The sequence below is a fragment of the Dipodomys merriami genome, unplaced genomic scaffold (assembly GCF_024711535.1).
Source record: "Dipodomys merriami isolate MVZ:Mamm:240054 unplaced genomic scaffold, mDipMer1.0.p SCAF_21, whole genome shotgun sequence".
NCBI lineage: Eukaryota > Metazoa > Chordata > Mammalia > Rodentia > Heteromyidae > Dipodomys > Dipodomys merriami.
Window position 1 is genome coordinate 18,421,566 of NW_027203493.1, and position 14,349 is coordinate 18,435,914.

Consider the following 14,349-nt stretch of genomic DNA (forward strand, 5'->3'; position numbering starts at 1 on the left):
GCACATGCTCTAAACCTGGAGAGTTCAGGTGGAGCCCATAGAAGGAAACTCTCGGAGTTTCCTTCTATGGGCTCCACCTGAACTCTCCAGGAGAGAGGCTTCTTGTCTTGGCTGCAGAGAGGAACCCAGCATGCTCCCATTTCTGCCCTGTCAGGCTGCAGCTGGGGCCCTAGTCTTTGAGATCAAAGGTCACAGACCAGGAAAGCCCTGAGCTCTGGATTTCTCAGCCTGAGGCAGGCGGGGTTCCCAATGGGCACAAAGGGCACTAGGCAGCTCTGGGCAGCTACGTCATTGGCTATCTGACACCGTGGTATCCGGTCGCGTCCCGGGCCCCTGTCCCTGGAGCTGCAAAAGACCGCAGGACCGGCAGGGTAAGCACTGCGGACATTCTGAACTTGGTGTGGACAAGTCTTGGGAACTCCTGCTGGGTCCCTTACGCTTCTGGGGGTACAGAATTTGGCATTTAGCCTGCCGACCTATCAAGTATCTAGGGACAGTGTCCCTTGTCCCTGGAGGGCCTCTCTCCAGCCCTGGTATGCCTGCCCGACTTTACCCTGCTTTCTGATCTCCTCTAGGAAACACTCCCGAGAAGGAGAGCTTTGGGCCAAGGGTAAAGGCTTTTCTGTCTCCCAATGGCTGCCTCCCATGCACCTGGTTTTAAAAAGGACCTAGGGAGATATGCAGGCAGATATAGGCAGGGGGCCTGAAGGATCCCCAAGAAATTCTGTCCACGGAGAGAAAGAAGGGTGCACATGGCCGGTGTATGCGCAGACGCCCAGTCTGTTCCAAAGAGCTGGAAATCCCTCCTGCACTTTTCAACTTTACTTGTGGCCTGGAGAGGAAGTTGGTGAGGTTAGCAATGGATGGGAAAGGGCAGTTAAAAACGCATTTATTAACATGGAAGACGAGGAGAATGCACAGTTGTGCACAATGTATTCTTCCCCCCACCCCCAATCTTAATCACACACACAAAAGGAATATAGCAAAAACAACTATCACCCCATCCTGGTACTCCCACCTCCTTAAAACCATGTGCACAGTATTTTTACATTGTTGCAATTAGAAGTTCACCTTGTTGCAAATTCCGGAATAAGGGAGGGACATTACAGCCCCACAGAAGGGAAGTCTTCATTAGTTTTAAGGAAAAGATCTTCCCATTCATGAATGAAGGGGAAAGATTGTATCAGGCTTTCAACCTATATTATAAAAGTTTAAAAGGAAAACAGACATGAAAGGCTTTTAAACAGACCCTTGCCAGACATATAAATATAAGTACCACATATATTCACACACATTTCTATTTCATCCATCTTTGTTAAAAGCTGAGGGAAAATTTCTTTCCAACTTAGCACTTTGATCTTTAGGCTTTGTGTGTGTTTGTGTGTGTGTGTGTGTGTGTGTGTGTGTGTGTGTGTGTGTGTGTGTGTGTGTGTGTGCGCTAGTACTAGGGCTTGAACACAGGGACTGAGTCCTGTCCCTTAGTTTTTTCATTTAAGGCTAGACCTCTGTCATTTGAGCCACAGCTCCACTTCTGGCTTTTTGGTGATGAATTAAAGATAGTCTTACAGACTTTCCTTCCTGGGCTGGCTTTGAACAATGATCCTCACATCTCAGACTCATGAATAGGTAGGATTACAGGTATGAGCCACTGGCCTTGATCTTGAGACTCTTAAGAAGGAGATAATTGATATGCTACCCAGAATCTAAGTGTTGAGAACACATAAAATTTCCTAAAACTTTTCTTAAATGCTTTACCAACATTTGCCTAGAAGCCTTCTGGGCCTGCCCTTCTGTTTCCTCTGTCCGCAATGCTTTTCCCTTGCTTTTGTATCACCAGCTCCTTATACAGATCTCATCTCAAATACTCATTTCCTTGACCACCCCATAATATGACTGCATTTTATTTTATTCAGAACACTAACCATCATGTGAAATGGTCTCTTGGTTTGGATATGGCATAGCCCCTTAAAAAAATAGAAGTTTCCAGAGAGTGATTGTTTTGCTTGCTCTTGTGTTACAGACTAAGATCCTCCCCTAACTCCAGTCTCGCTAGTTGTCTGCTTTAGTTATATTTGTTTAGTTGTTTATTTAGTACTAGTACTGGGGCTTGAACTCAGGGCCTTGGTGCTGTCTCTTAGTTTTTTCTGCTCAAGGCTGGTACTCGACCACTTAAGCCATAACTCTACTTTTGGCTTTTAGTGCTTAATTGGAGACTCCTGTCTGGGTAGGCTTTGAACTACTATCCTTAGATGTCAGCTTCTAGTTAGGATTACAATCAGGAGCCACTGGCACCCAGCTTGCTCTGGCATTTAGTACTCAGCAAAAAGGGTGTATACATCAACACTGGATCAAATGTGACCCTGGAGGAAACATCTTTAGTCCCCTGCCCTTCATCCCTTCTGTTTTCTCTAGGTACTTTGGGAGTGGTTGCTCTGAGTTGCTGGCCTTCCTTAGGGCCCCTCAGATAGGGTTCCTAGGAATTAGGACCTGGAAAAAGCAGGGACCTCAGGCAGTTTCTGTTGGATTTGAATTTTTTGGACCAAAGAGCAACTGAGACACTCCCCAGAGGCCTGGGTCTGGCTGGCCATACAAGCCCTCTGCCCTTTAGCACCTCCCAGTCCTTGGCTGCTTGTGTGAGGTGCATGGTGGGAGCTGCTTGTGAAAGATGCTCTGTTTATGTTGGACTCCAGGCTCAGGGAATAATTAGGGGAATGACATGCTGCTAAAGTCTGGGCCTTTCCTTGTAGGCGGGACCACGAGGCTGTTGTCTGGCCTACTAGCTCTCTGGCAGAGGCAATGGATTCCTGTGGATTCCTGCCTGGTGCTGAGAAGCCATGTCCTCTGGTGGGGAAAAGACTAGGGGTGAAAGGAGAAAATTTCCCATTTTCCCTTGAAGATGGGTGATTGTTGAGAACCTCTGTAGCACCGATATGGTATCTGGTCCTGTTTGCCTTTTCTCCAGGTTGCATAGGGTTCCTTGTGTCTGACAGGTCTGTATGACCAAGGGCTATGGGAGGAAACCAGATGTTCTGGAAACTGCAAATTCACAGCTAGGAAAAAGACTTTTTCTTGTGTTTCAAGGGCCCTGACCATTCACTGGCACCTGATGGCTGTTTAATAAATGCTCATTTGAGTAGGAAATCGGAGAGTGCCTTTCTAACTGGGTTTAAAGTGTGGTCATGTCAGGTGCTCCTCAGCAATATTTGGTTTGATGAATTTAGACCCAGAGAGAAAAATGCTTGGGTTCCCCTTTTGCCCACTCTGCTGGCAAGCTAGGCCATAGGCCTGGTATTCTTCATCTGTAAATATGAAGATGTTAAGCTGGCTACTCCAGAGGGGTTTCATGGAGTTTAGAAGTCATCTAGTTTTAGAGAGTTCAGAACAGAACCTGGCACATAGGTAGTAATAGTGTTTGAGCTAACATAAATTAAGAATAAAATATGGAAAAGTTGAGTGGCATCTCATTTGACATTTAAGATGTTGTCATCCTTTTGTGAGATAACAGCACAAAATGGACTCGCGACTCATGATACTAATCAAAGCTGCTCATATGAAGCACCTTGCCATTCCTTCAATTGGAATTTTTTTAAAGGAATTCTTATAAAAGATCCATGGCTTCTTGAGGATTCTACATTTGGGGGTGTAATTTTAAGCTGGGTAAAAGGGAAAGGGAAAGGTAAGAGTTTGAACCTGGGATGCCAGGTAAGTGGTGATCAGAAGCCTTGAGGTCTGTTTGGGGGAAAGTAGGAGCATTGACCAGAGTGTAGGTTCCATATGCTGAGAGGGGGGAGATGGGGGATTGGGTGGGGTAGAGGAGGCATTGAAAGAACTACAAAGATCTTTCCAGGCAGATGAAGGTCTGGCTTTCCTTACCCAGTGGGTTTAGTCATGGCAGGCCAGCACTTGCTCGAACTGCATTCCTCTATCAGTAGTTCAGAGATATCAGAAGGAAGACAGCCGAGAGATGGAGCCAATGGAGAGGTGGTTGGAAGAGCCTGCAGGGCTAAGGCAGAGAGGAGACCAGGGAAAAGGAGGTGGGTAGGAAAGTTAATCTGAAACCAGATGTATTGTCTGACAACTGATGGAGTGTTTGTTTTTGTTTTTATGCCAACATTTTGGCTTGAACACAGGGCCTGGAACTCTTGCTTGTTTTTTTTTAATTTAATTTTTATTTATTTTTATTTATTTGTTTCATTCAAAGCTGGCACTCTCCTACTTGAGCCACAGCTCTACTTCTGGCTTTTACTGGCTTATTGGATATAAGAGTCTCATAGACTTTTCTGCCTGGGTTGGCTTTGAACCATGATCCTCAGATTGCAGCCTCCTGAGTAGCTAGGATTGCAGGTGTGACCTTTGGAAGGCCAGCTGAAGTATGCTGACATCAGAAAAAGACTTTAACATTTCAAGATTGGGTGCCACTTAAGGGATGTTTAGAAGAAGGATCTAGGCACCCAAAATAAAATTGTAAAAGACAATTTCTATACCTTAAGATTTTTCTGAGTTGTTACAACAAATATATTTATATCAAATGTGGTAACTCTATATAATAGAATATGATGTGTTATAGAATAGAATATGATATGATATATCAATCTAACATTTCCCAGGATGACCATGAAGATCCTCTTCTCTCCTCCCTAGACATTTCTCAGGGTACAGTTGAGAAATGTACCCCCTGACCAGACCTACATTATGCAGAAAGCCATGCATTTTGCATTAGCAGGATGTCATCTTTTGGAGCATCACTGCAGTACTGTAGCCAGGAAGCATCCCACAGCAAGAACCTGCCCGGAACACTGGGTTCTGGGATCTGGCTCCATTCCCAGCTGCCCATTTCTTCCAGTTCTAAGCCTCAGTTCCCTATGCATTGGGTTTATAGCCCAGTGTCAACCCGAGTCAACCCTGAAAGGAAGATGAGTGAGAATTCACATGTGTATGGGAAGGATTAGGGATACTATTGACACATTTTTTTCTTAAGGATACTGGAATCCTTCAAAGGCTTGGAGGAGGCCAAGGCTGTTTCTCTTTTTGGTGCTTTGTTACTGCAGTAACATTTAGACATTTTCCTGTACAATAGGGTCCTTCTGTTTTGAAACAGCAGGCATGTTACTTAACACCAGATCATCCACTTACATTCACTGCTGAATATGAGTGAACTCTCCTTATGACCTGGACAGATGTCATTCCAGTTAAATCAGCATCTCCCTTACCAGATAGACATCCTAGTGATCTTATAAATTAAATAAAAATGCATCTAATGTAAAATTGACCATTTCAGCCATTTTCTAGGTATTTGTTGTCAGGAAGTGCTGCCATCATTTCTGTCCATCTCCAGGACTCCTTCACCTTGCAAAACGTCCCAGAGCCATTAAACATGAACTCCCTGTGACTTCTCCCCTTTAACCTATTCCATCTTTCTGAATGAATTAAACTACTCTAGGTATCTCAGGAAAGTGAAGCCACACAACTATGTATGTGCCTGGCTAGTTTCATTTAGCAGAGTGTCTTCATAATGAAGTCACATGGGAGTTTCCTTACTTTTTAAGGCTGAATCATATTATCGATTTACCACATTTTGTTTATTCAAATGTCCATTTGGATTGCTCCTACCTCTCTGATCCTAAGTTATTTAAGTAACCCCCCTTCTTGGAGCTGCCTTCTGCACAGGTGGCGGTTCCTCTTGGATTTGTTTCAGTTATATTTGAGTTGATAATAGAAAATCACAAATCTCGTTAGGTTAATTTCACATTCAATGGTGAAATTAGAACCAGCAGAATTCAGAGGAATAACAGAGCTCTTTAATCTCGATGAATTAAAGTGGATTTGTACATAGCAGTGGTCAAATACATGATTGACAGGCTTATGGGAAAGGTTAATTCAGGATACCTGGTAGGAAAAATTCCATTTAATTCTGGAAGGGGAAGAGGCTATGTTAGGGGTAAGCAGTACAATGTTGAGGTCTTGTGAGCTTCCTAGGTGTTGGGAGAGGTGCAGGCATTTGAGTCCAAAGGTTGAAAATTGGGAGGCTGGTTAGAAATCCAGTCTTGGGTACCAGATAGGAGGAATCTGCTGTTTAACAGGAACATGTAACTGTGGGGCTGCTGTTGGTTCTTAATTGTGTGTGTGTAGGGGGGGGATAAAGGAGGAGAGAGAGAGAGAGAGAGAGAGAGAGAGAGAGAGAGAGAGAGAGAGAGAGAGAGAGAGAGAGAGAGAGAGAGAGAGAGAGCGCTCTGAGCCTGAGCACTGTCCCTGAGCTCTTCAGCTTAAGGCTAGAGTGCTCTACCACTTGAGCCACAGTGCCACTTCTGGTTTTCTGGTGGTTTATTGGAGATAAAAGTTTCACAGCTTTTCCTGCCCAGGCTGTCTTTGAACCACAATCCTCAGATCTCAGCCTCCTGAGTAGCTAGGATTACAGGTGTGAGCCACCGGTGCCTGGCTTGTCCCTGAGCTTTTTGGCTCAAGGCTAGCTCTCTACTATTTGGGCCACAGCTCCACTTCTGGCTTTTTAGTGGTAGCTTATTGGAGTTTCAGAGTCTCATGGACTTTCCTGCCCAGGCTAGCTTTGAACTGCACTCCTCAGATCTCAACCTCAGCCTCAGCTAGGATTACAGGCATGAGCTACCAGTGCCAGATTTAGTTCTTAGTTTTAAGCTGGAGAGAAGAACAGATTAGGAAAGATGAAATAGAGGCAGATAGACACCGTCTCTCAGCCCACCTCCCTACTCTATCCTCTCCTTCTTCAAAACAATTTCATTTTAAAAAAAGATTCTGACTGCTCTGTTAGATGTGGGATAATTTAAAGGCTAGTTGGGAAGTAGGTAGTTGATCATTCTTATTTCTCCCTTTGGAGTCTCTCATAGAGTTAGCTTTCTCATTTGAGTTCATTGGTTCCCAAATTATACCTTGATACCCCAGGTGCTGCAGTGAATGCTGAGGTGCTGGGAGATATTCTGAAATTTTGGAGAAAGGTACAACTCTACTCTGTGTCTCTGTGGGGCTTACCCATGAATGCTTGCTTGAGATTGTTCAGCTTCAACAAGAACTTGTGCTATGCTCCTCTGGGTGATATCATCTCTGTGAGGCTGGGGTTTCCAGTGTTACCATGATAAAACTAAGCATCTCATGAAAACGAATGTGGAGCCAGCCACTGGTGGCTCACTCCTGTAACCATATTTACTCAGGAGGCTGAGATCTGAATTAACCACCAGAAATTAACTACAGAAAACAGGAAGTGGAGCAGAAAAGCTTTGGGACAGTGCTCAGGCCTTGAGTTCAAGCCCATGATTGATAAAAAGAGAAAGGAAGAAAGAAAGAAAGAAAGAAAGAAAGAAAGAAAGAAAGAAAGAAAGAAAGAAAGAAAGAAAGAAAGAGAGAAAGAAAGAAAGAAAGAGAAAAAGAAAGGAGAAAGGAATGTGGGACAGGAAGTGAGGGGTGGCAGTGTCCACGGGGCCTCCTCATGGTTAAATGGCTGGGTGAAACAGGGTCCCTCCATGATCTCTAAGTGAACTGTGACTACTCAAGAATGGAATTACAATATTATCTGTGAAAATTCCTATGCACTTACTTTTCACGTGGGTATTAGGTTGTTAGAACACAAATACTTAAGTTTTTTTTTTTAAATCATGTCTTAACAAATGGAATTAGAACATATTTCTTTTTATTCAAGACTATCATAAAAATTATGGGAATACTATAGATAGTATGTGTCCAAAAAGTTTGGCAATCTCTGCTTTCATCTATCATAAAAGATCCCATGAGCTAGTGGCTCATGCTTGGAATCCTAGCTACTCAGGAGGCTGAGATCTGAGGATCACAATTCAAAGCCAGCCTGGGTAGGAAAGTCCATGAGATGCTTATCTCCAATTAACCACCAAAAATCTAGTAGTGGAGCTATGGCTGAAGTCATAGAATACTATCCTTAAGCAAAAAAAAAAAAAGAAAAAAAAAGAAAAAAAAGAAAAAAAAAGAAAAAAAAAGAAAAACAAAAAGAAAAAAGAGCTCAGGGACATCATCTTGGCCCTGAGCACAAGCCCCTGGTCCAGAGACAGAGAGAGAGATAATATATTCTAAATGTTGTGTTTACTTTCAAATAGATCAATTTGTGAATTTCTAAAGTAAATAGCCCTATTTTTCTGATCTTAAAATTAAATTGGATATATATATGTATATATTTCATAAAGATGAAAATCAGAAGGAAATATCCATACTACATCCCACTCTCCAGGAAGTAATAGCTTCTGATATTTTTGCAAATAGTTTTCCAGACTTTCTGTGAAAATTTTAAAATAAGTATTTTATTAAAACTGGATCATACACATTCTATTTTGTTACTTTAAAAATTCACTATACTACCACCATATTTCTAGGTCAACAAGTGTGCATTTGTAGTTATACATAATGTGTATGTAAACAGATTTACAAATACACATTTATTTATTTGTCAGTGGTGGGTCTTGACAAGTACACTTTTAAGGGACTAAAGTCTCAGTTCTCAAACCTTTACCTTAGGATAAGTCCACTAAGAATAGCTCAACTGTGCACTCTAGTGGCTTGATGCAGCATTTAACATTTTCTTGTTTAATTGGGTAAGTAGACTTCGTAGTATTACATGGAGAGCATAAAGGCGAAAGAAATAAGATACTTTTGACAAGCCCATAGTTTATAAGGTGAAATGAAACATCACTAAATAACTATGAAATAAAATAAAATGCAATTTAGCATTGTAAGAGAGATACAGTTAGAATCTCCCCAGGCCAGGAATATTGTCCTGAAAATCAAGGACTTTCTGACATAGCAGGAACAAAAATAAAAACAGACATTTACTCAGTGCTTATGGACAGAACACAGAACAACTGTTCTGTGAAGTTTTTATACAAAATATGAAATATCTCTTAGCTAGGGCTTTAAATATGGATAGGATTTGGGCCTGGAAGGCTCCTGAAGGGATGGGACGGAAGATGGGGATAATAGTACAGAAGGGAGGGAGAGCAGGGGATGTAAGAACAAGTATGGTGGGGGGGAGGTGGGTGGGAGATGGGAAGGGATGGGAAGGGGAAACAAAGGAGGAGGCAACAATGCTTGATAAGAAATGTACTCATTATCTTGCCTATGTAATTGTAACCCCTCTGTATGGTATTTTCACAATTAAAAAAAAAGTTTCACAGAAAAAAAGTATGAGAATTAGTTTGGAAAAGATTAGGTCTTACAGACCATTGGAATGCTGTGGGACATATCATTTAAAGTTACACTAGGCTCAAGAATGGGTATGAGCGATTCAAACTTTTTGATAGGCAGTGATTTGCTCAGAACTGGAAGATTAACCCTTCTACAGTATAACAGATGAGAGGCTTGGGAAGGAAAAATGAGTGAAGAGGCTGCTGTAATGTTACAGGTGGGATTATGCAGCTCTGAAGAAGGGAAGATGAATAGGAGGAGGAAGGAATAAATCTCAATTTGGTGAGAAAGTTAACAATGATACAGCTCTTTCTGGAGTTTTACAGTTTTACTATTCTCATAAAAGCACAGTAACATTTGGTGGTTTTTGGTTTGAGGTCTGCTCACCTAGTGGATTTTCTTTACCTGTGCTGAACAGATCACCAACAATTGCATGCTAGCCTTTTCCCTCTCCTCCAAGAACATCGTCATTTTATGAACACAGACTGTGCTGCTCAGCTTCCATGTCTGATCATTTTGCTAGAGATTAGGTGCTGTGGTGGAGCATAGTAATCTCAGCTATACTCTGAATCTGTAGTGATGATGTGGTATTTGAGCAGTGGTGTTTTAATATGTTTTCTTTAATCCCTTGATGAATACAAAGTCAGAGGAATTATGCTTAAGTGGAGCAAAGGGGATTTGGATCAGATGCAATAAGCTCTCAAGCAGAGGGATACGTGCCACTGCATGATTAAGGAAATTGTAGCATGCTGTTTTGTGGCCATTGAAAAATATAGAGTTGGGCATCATGGTGCACTCCTGCAATCTCAGCATGTAGCAGGCTGGGAGGGAAGAGGATTGCTGAACTCAAGGCCAGCCTGGACTATATAGAAAGAGACTGTCTCAAAAAAAAAAAAAAAGATAATAGACTTCACTGAGATGATTGGGGTTTAATGTCTTCCAATAGAATCAAGTTTAAAATGTAGTTCACAAAAACATCTAACAAAAATCTGCCTTTGATATCATTAAGTACCAGAGGGGTGACTTCTCAAAACCAGTTCTGCAGCTCACCAGAGTCTTCTTGGTTGGCTCAACTCTGTCACAAGAATGGAGAGGGTGTTGTTTTTATAGTAAAACCCAGCCATGCACACTTGCATTTATCTCTAAGAAGGCTAGTCATAAATGATAACTGCTTATCAGTTCTTCTCGATCTCTGGCTCTGCCTAGCTGATATGGACATGACTGTGTATTTTGAGGCCCACTGAAGTGGAGAGAAGTTATTTCTTGATCACCTGTGAATTTCTCTGCACTTCTATTGTGCCAGTACTGGGGCTTGAACTCAGGGTCTGCTGTTCTTGTTCAGCATTTTTACTCAGGCTGGTACTACCACTTGAGCCACACTTCTACTTCATTTTTTTTCCTGGTTAATTGGAGATAAGAGTCTCTTGGAGCCAAGTGTTGGTGGCTTATGCTTATACTCCTAGCTACTTGGGAGACTGAGGTCTGAGGATCACAGGTCAAGTCCATCCTATATAATGTAATGTAGTTCTTGAGTTTGTGGATCACCAGTTAATATGCTCAAGTTATTCAAACTTTGCCAGGATCATAAATCAAAACTGATGTGCCATTGGTATCACATTTCAGGCCCTATCAGATTAAAGTTATGTGCGTTATTACTTTTTAACTGTTTAAATTACATTGCTGTTAATCCTATTAACAGGAATGATATCTACATTTTAACATCAACAGGAGGATGGTTGGATTGCATGGTTCATGTCTACTTGAGTTTTCATGGCTAATTGGGCACATATGTACTGAGCCAACTCCTCTATTTAGAAGTGAATGATTTCATTCAATCTGAGCAGATTTTTATAACAAGCAGCTTATTTTCATCCGCTTAAGTAGTTTTTAAAACACAAACCATTTTTCAATACAATTGTGTCATCATGTGTTAACTGTCTTTTTAAAAAAATACAGATTTATTTCACTGGCTTAATGGGAATTCACAGAAATCATAGCCTTTTAATTAAAGCCAATATGTTTCAGTGCCAGATATTCTGAAAAATTCCAATGAGCCAAAAAAGAACACATTTCTGAGATGAAAGTATGCATATGGGACCTTTCAGATCCTGATGGAAGAGTTTGAAACAGGAAAGAGATTAATAGAAGAGAACAGGGTATTTTTTCAGAATAGCTTAAATAATGTGGGTAGGGAAATAATTTTCTCCACCAAATGATTGAAAAATTGAGATTCCTGCATAATCTTAATGTTTAAGGCTACATCAGGTTCCAAATCACATTGAAATAATAAGCAGTTCATAATAGTTATGTTTTTTGAACTCTTGCACAAATGACTATATTCTAAAAACTATCCTAGGTGGTCTCATGAACAAGCTTTGAAAAATAAGGGCACAGGATATTTGAAATTGACAGGATCCTCAAAATTCTGGGATGCTACAATTTGATCAAAGAGCCTGGCACTGGAAGTCAGATCAACAAAATTGTAATTCTTGCCCTGCACTTAACTAGGAGAGGACTAGTCAATTAACTTTGCTATATTTTTGTTTTCTCAGGGATTACATGTCCTTTAACCAACTCAGAATGCTATTGTAAGAATCCTAACAAACTATAGTGTATGAATGTTTCCTGAAAATGAATGCAAAAGCAGTATACCAACTGAATTTCTGAGGTTTGGGCTAATAATGGTCAGCCAGAGACCATGTTTTGTTTCCATTGTCTGCTCAAATGCCAGAGCTTGTGTGAAAAAGGCTTCATGATTGGTGCTGAATGAATGAATAGTTCTCTTGGCTCTCTAGTTTTATTTTCTCTGTTAGAGACTTGGACCAAAATGATTTTTTTTTTGGTTGGTCGTGGGGCTTGAACTCTGGGTCAGGGCACTGTCCTTTAGCTCTTCAGTTCAAGGTGAGCACTCTACCACTTGGGCTACAGCACCACTTCCAGTTTTCTGAGTGGTTTATTGGAGATAAGAGTCTCACAGAGTTTCCTGCCCAGGCTGGCTTTGAACTGTAATCCTCAGATCTCAGCCCCTGAGTAGCTAGGATTACAGGCATGAGCCACTGGCTTCCAGCCAAAAAATGAAATTTAACATATGATTTGGAATTCATTAGAGTTTACCCAGGTCACAGTGCTAATATTCATTCAGGTATGTGTCACATGGACAAACACAAATATACTCTGACAGGCATCCTATGGATGTATACATATGTGTAGGATCTTTGGTGGAATTTTTCCTATGATACTGGATTTGGCTACTAAAACCCTAGTTGTAAACTCACCCTCTTAAAGAAAGCCAGTGACAAAGTCTCCTTTCCTTCTCTTCGCCATTGCCCTACTCCACCAATTTTTTAACTCAGCCTTCTCATTCATCCTTCAGATCTTTTACCCAAAGGAGGCAGGAGAAGGAGAGACTCCTCTTAGTTGGGGTCTCCTAGGGCAAAAGTGTTCATGATTTTCTCTACTTTCTCCAAGGGATGGAATGGGGTTGTGTGTTTAGAGGTAGGCGAGAAGGGGGGTGGGGTAGGTAATTCCAAAAAAACTATATAGTTGAGAAACTTGCTTCTTGCTTTTTAACAAAGAAAGCTGGTTTTGGATCCGTTGGCTCTACATCTGCCAGGCCAGTGGGCTTGCAGATTTGGCCTTTGGCCTCCAGGAGCAGAGAAGTGAATGGAGTGGAATGGTGGGGTGCAGAGAGAAAGAGGCAGCCTTGGGCTTGCATGGCTCAGCTGATGTGATAAGGATGCCCGGATGTCAGGACCACATTAGGGGGCTAGGCTGCTGGCTTGAGCCCTTGCTGGTTCTCCCATTCAGGAATATGATCCACTGGGTGAGAAAATAGCCCCAAGAGTCACACTACCATCGGCGGTTTGTCTTCAGGAGAGAGGTTGGTGAGACTTTGATTGAGCTGAGGTTCACGTACACCAAACTAAAAGTAGCAATGCGTGATGGTGACCCACAGGTGATGGAAACTACCCAGCATGCACTGGTAGACTTGGGAGGGGATATTTGGTAGTATGTAATTGAAACCAGTGATAAGAGGACAAAATAAATGGAAAAGGAAGAAAGCCCTAACATTCATGTTTGAATGTAAGTACAGACTCTTCCATGAAGTTACTGTGCTGATTTCAAACTGTCCGCCTGTGGTTTGACTCCAGCTTACTTAGTATGGAATCTAGACTGAGCAGAAGAAACCTTTGACACAATTCTTTTAGGCTATAAATGCCATTCTAGGTAGGGGTGAGGATGAGGCGGGGAGAGGAGGTGGGGGTAGGGATTGGGGAAGTGTGACAGACTACTGAGGTTGCTCAGTACCTCTGGGAAAAAAATAAGAATGGGGATCAAGTAGTTTGGAGATGGAAAGAGATATAGAAAAGATAGGGCTGCTTCTCACTGGATTTAGCCAGAAGCAAGTTTGCTGTTATATTCCAGGCTTCACTGTAAGCTTACCTTTGGACAATAAGCTTCCTCCTGATCCATCCCCCTTATTTCTGAGATAAGCAAAGTGAAACTCGGTGTGGGAAGTGACAAGCCACAGGCTACAGAACCTTGAGTGTCAGGGTCAGGACCCAAGTCACTTAGCTCAGTGCCTGTTTCCAAATGGACAGTTAACTTCTTGAAGCTAAAGTGCATTTATTGAGCACCTACTAGACAGTCCTGCAGTCATTTTCCTTCTCTTCTTTTCAAAAGATTAATGTAGTGATTGCATCCGTTTGGTGCCTTTACTGCCGGAAAAATAACAGCCTGCAGGGTTAACTCGTAAGAGATCTCTGCAAGTCAAACACTATTAACTTTAATGCAGCAACTTTGATGGCAGGGAAGAGACAGCTGACACCGTATTTCCTTAACAATAAACCATTCTGACAGATAAAAACAAACAGGCTCAAGATAACATATAGCATTTCGGAGAACAAGGCTAATAACGGATGTGAGCAAGCTTTGCTGTAATGTTGTGTTTCTCCACCAGCTGGAGAAACTTCTCAAAGGCATGGCTGGCACAGAATGCACTGCTGGGGTGATTATATGGATGACCCTGGGAGGAAGTGTTTCTTGAGCCCAGTTCTACTGAAGGTCTTCTGAAGACTCTGTTTTCTTGGCTGGTAGCCATTGGAGGTAGCAACCTGGGCAACACATTCATGTCCCTTCCTTGTCATGGTGGGTGCGGGGCGGGGTCATTCTTGC

General features: G+C 42.0%; 1 protein-coding gene across 1 annotated transcript in view; it reads left to right on the forward strand.

The window, feature by feature from the left end:
- Positions 1-305: 305 nt before the first annotated feature.
- LOC138833752 (uncharacterized) overlaps positions 306-14,349 on the forward strand; it is a 146,985-nt gene continuing 132,941 nt past the window's right edge. The window contains exon 1 of the mRNA XM_070032041.1: positions 306-371. The gene's annotated coding sequence lies outside the window, so the exon portion shown is untranslated. The remainder of the gene's footprint in view (positions 372-14,349) is intronic.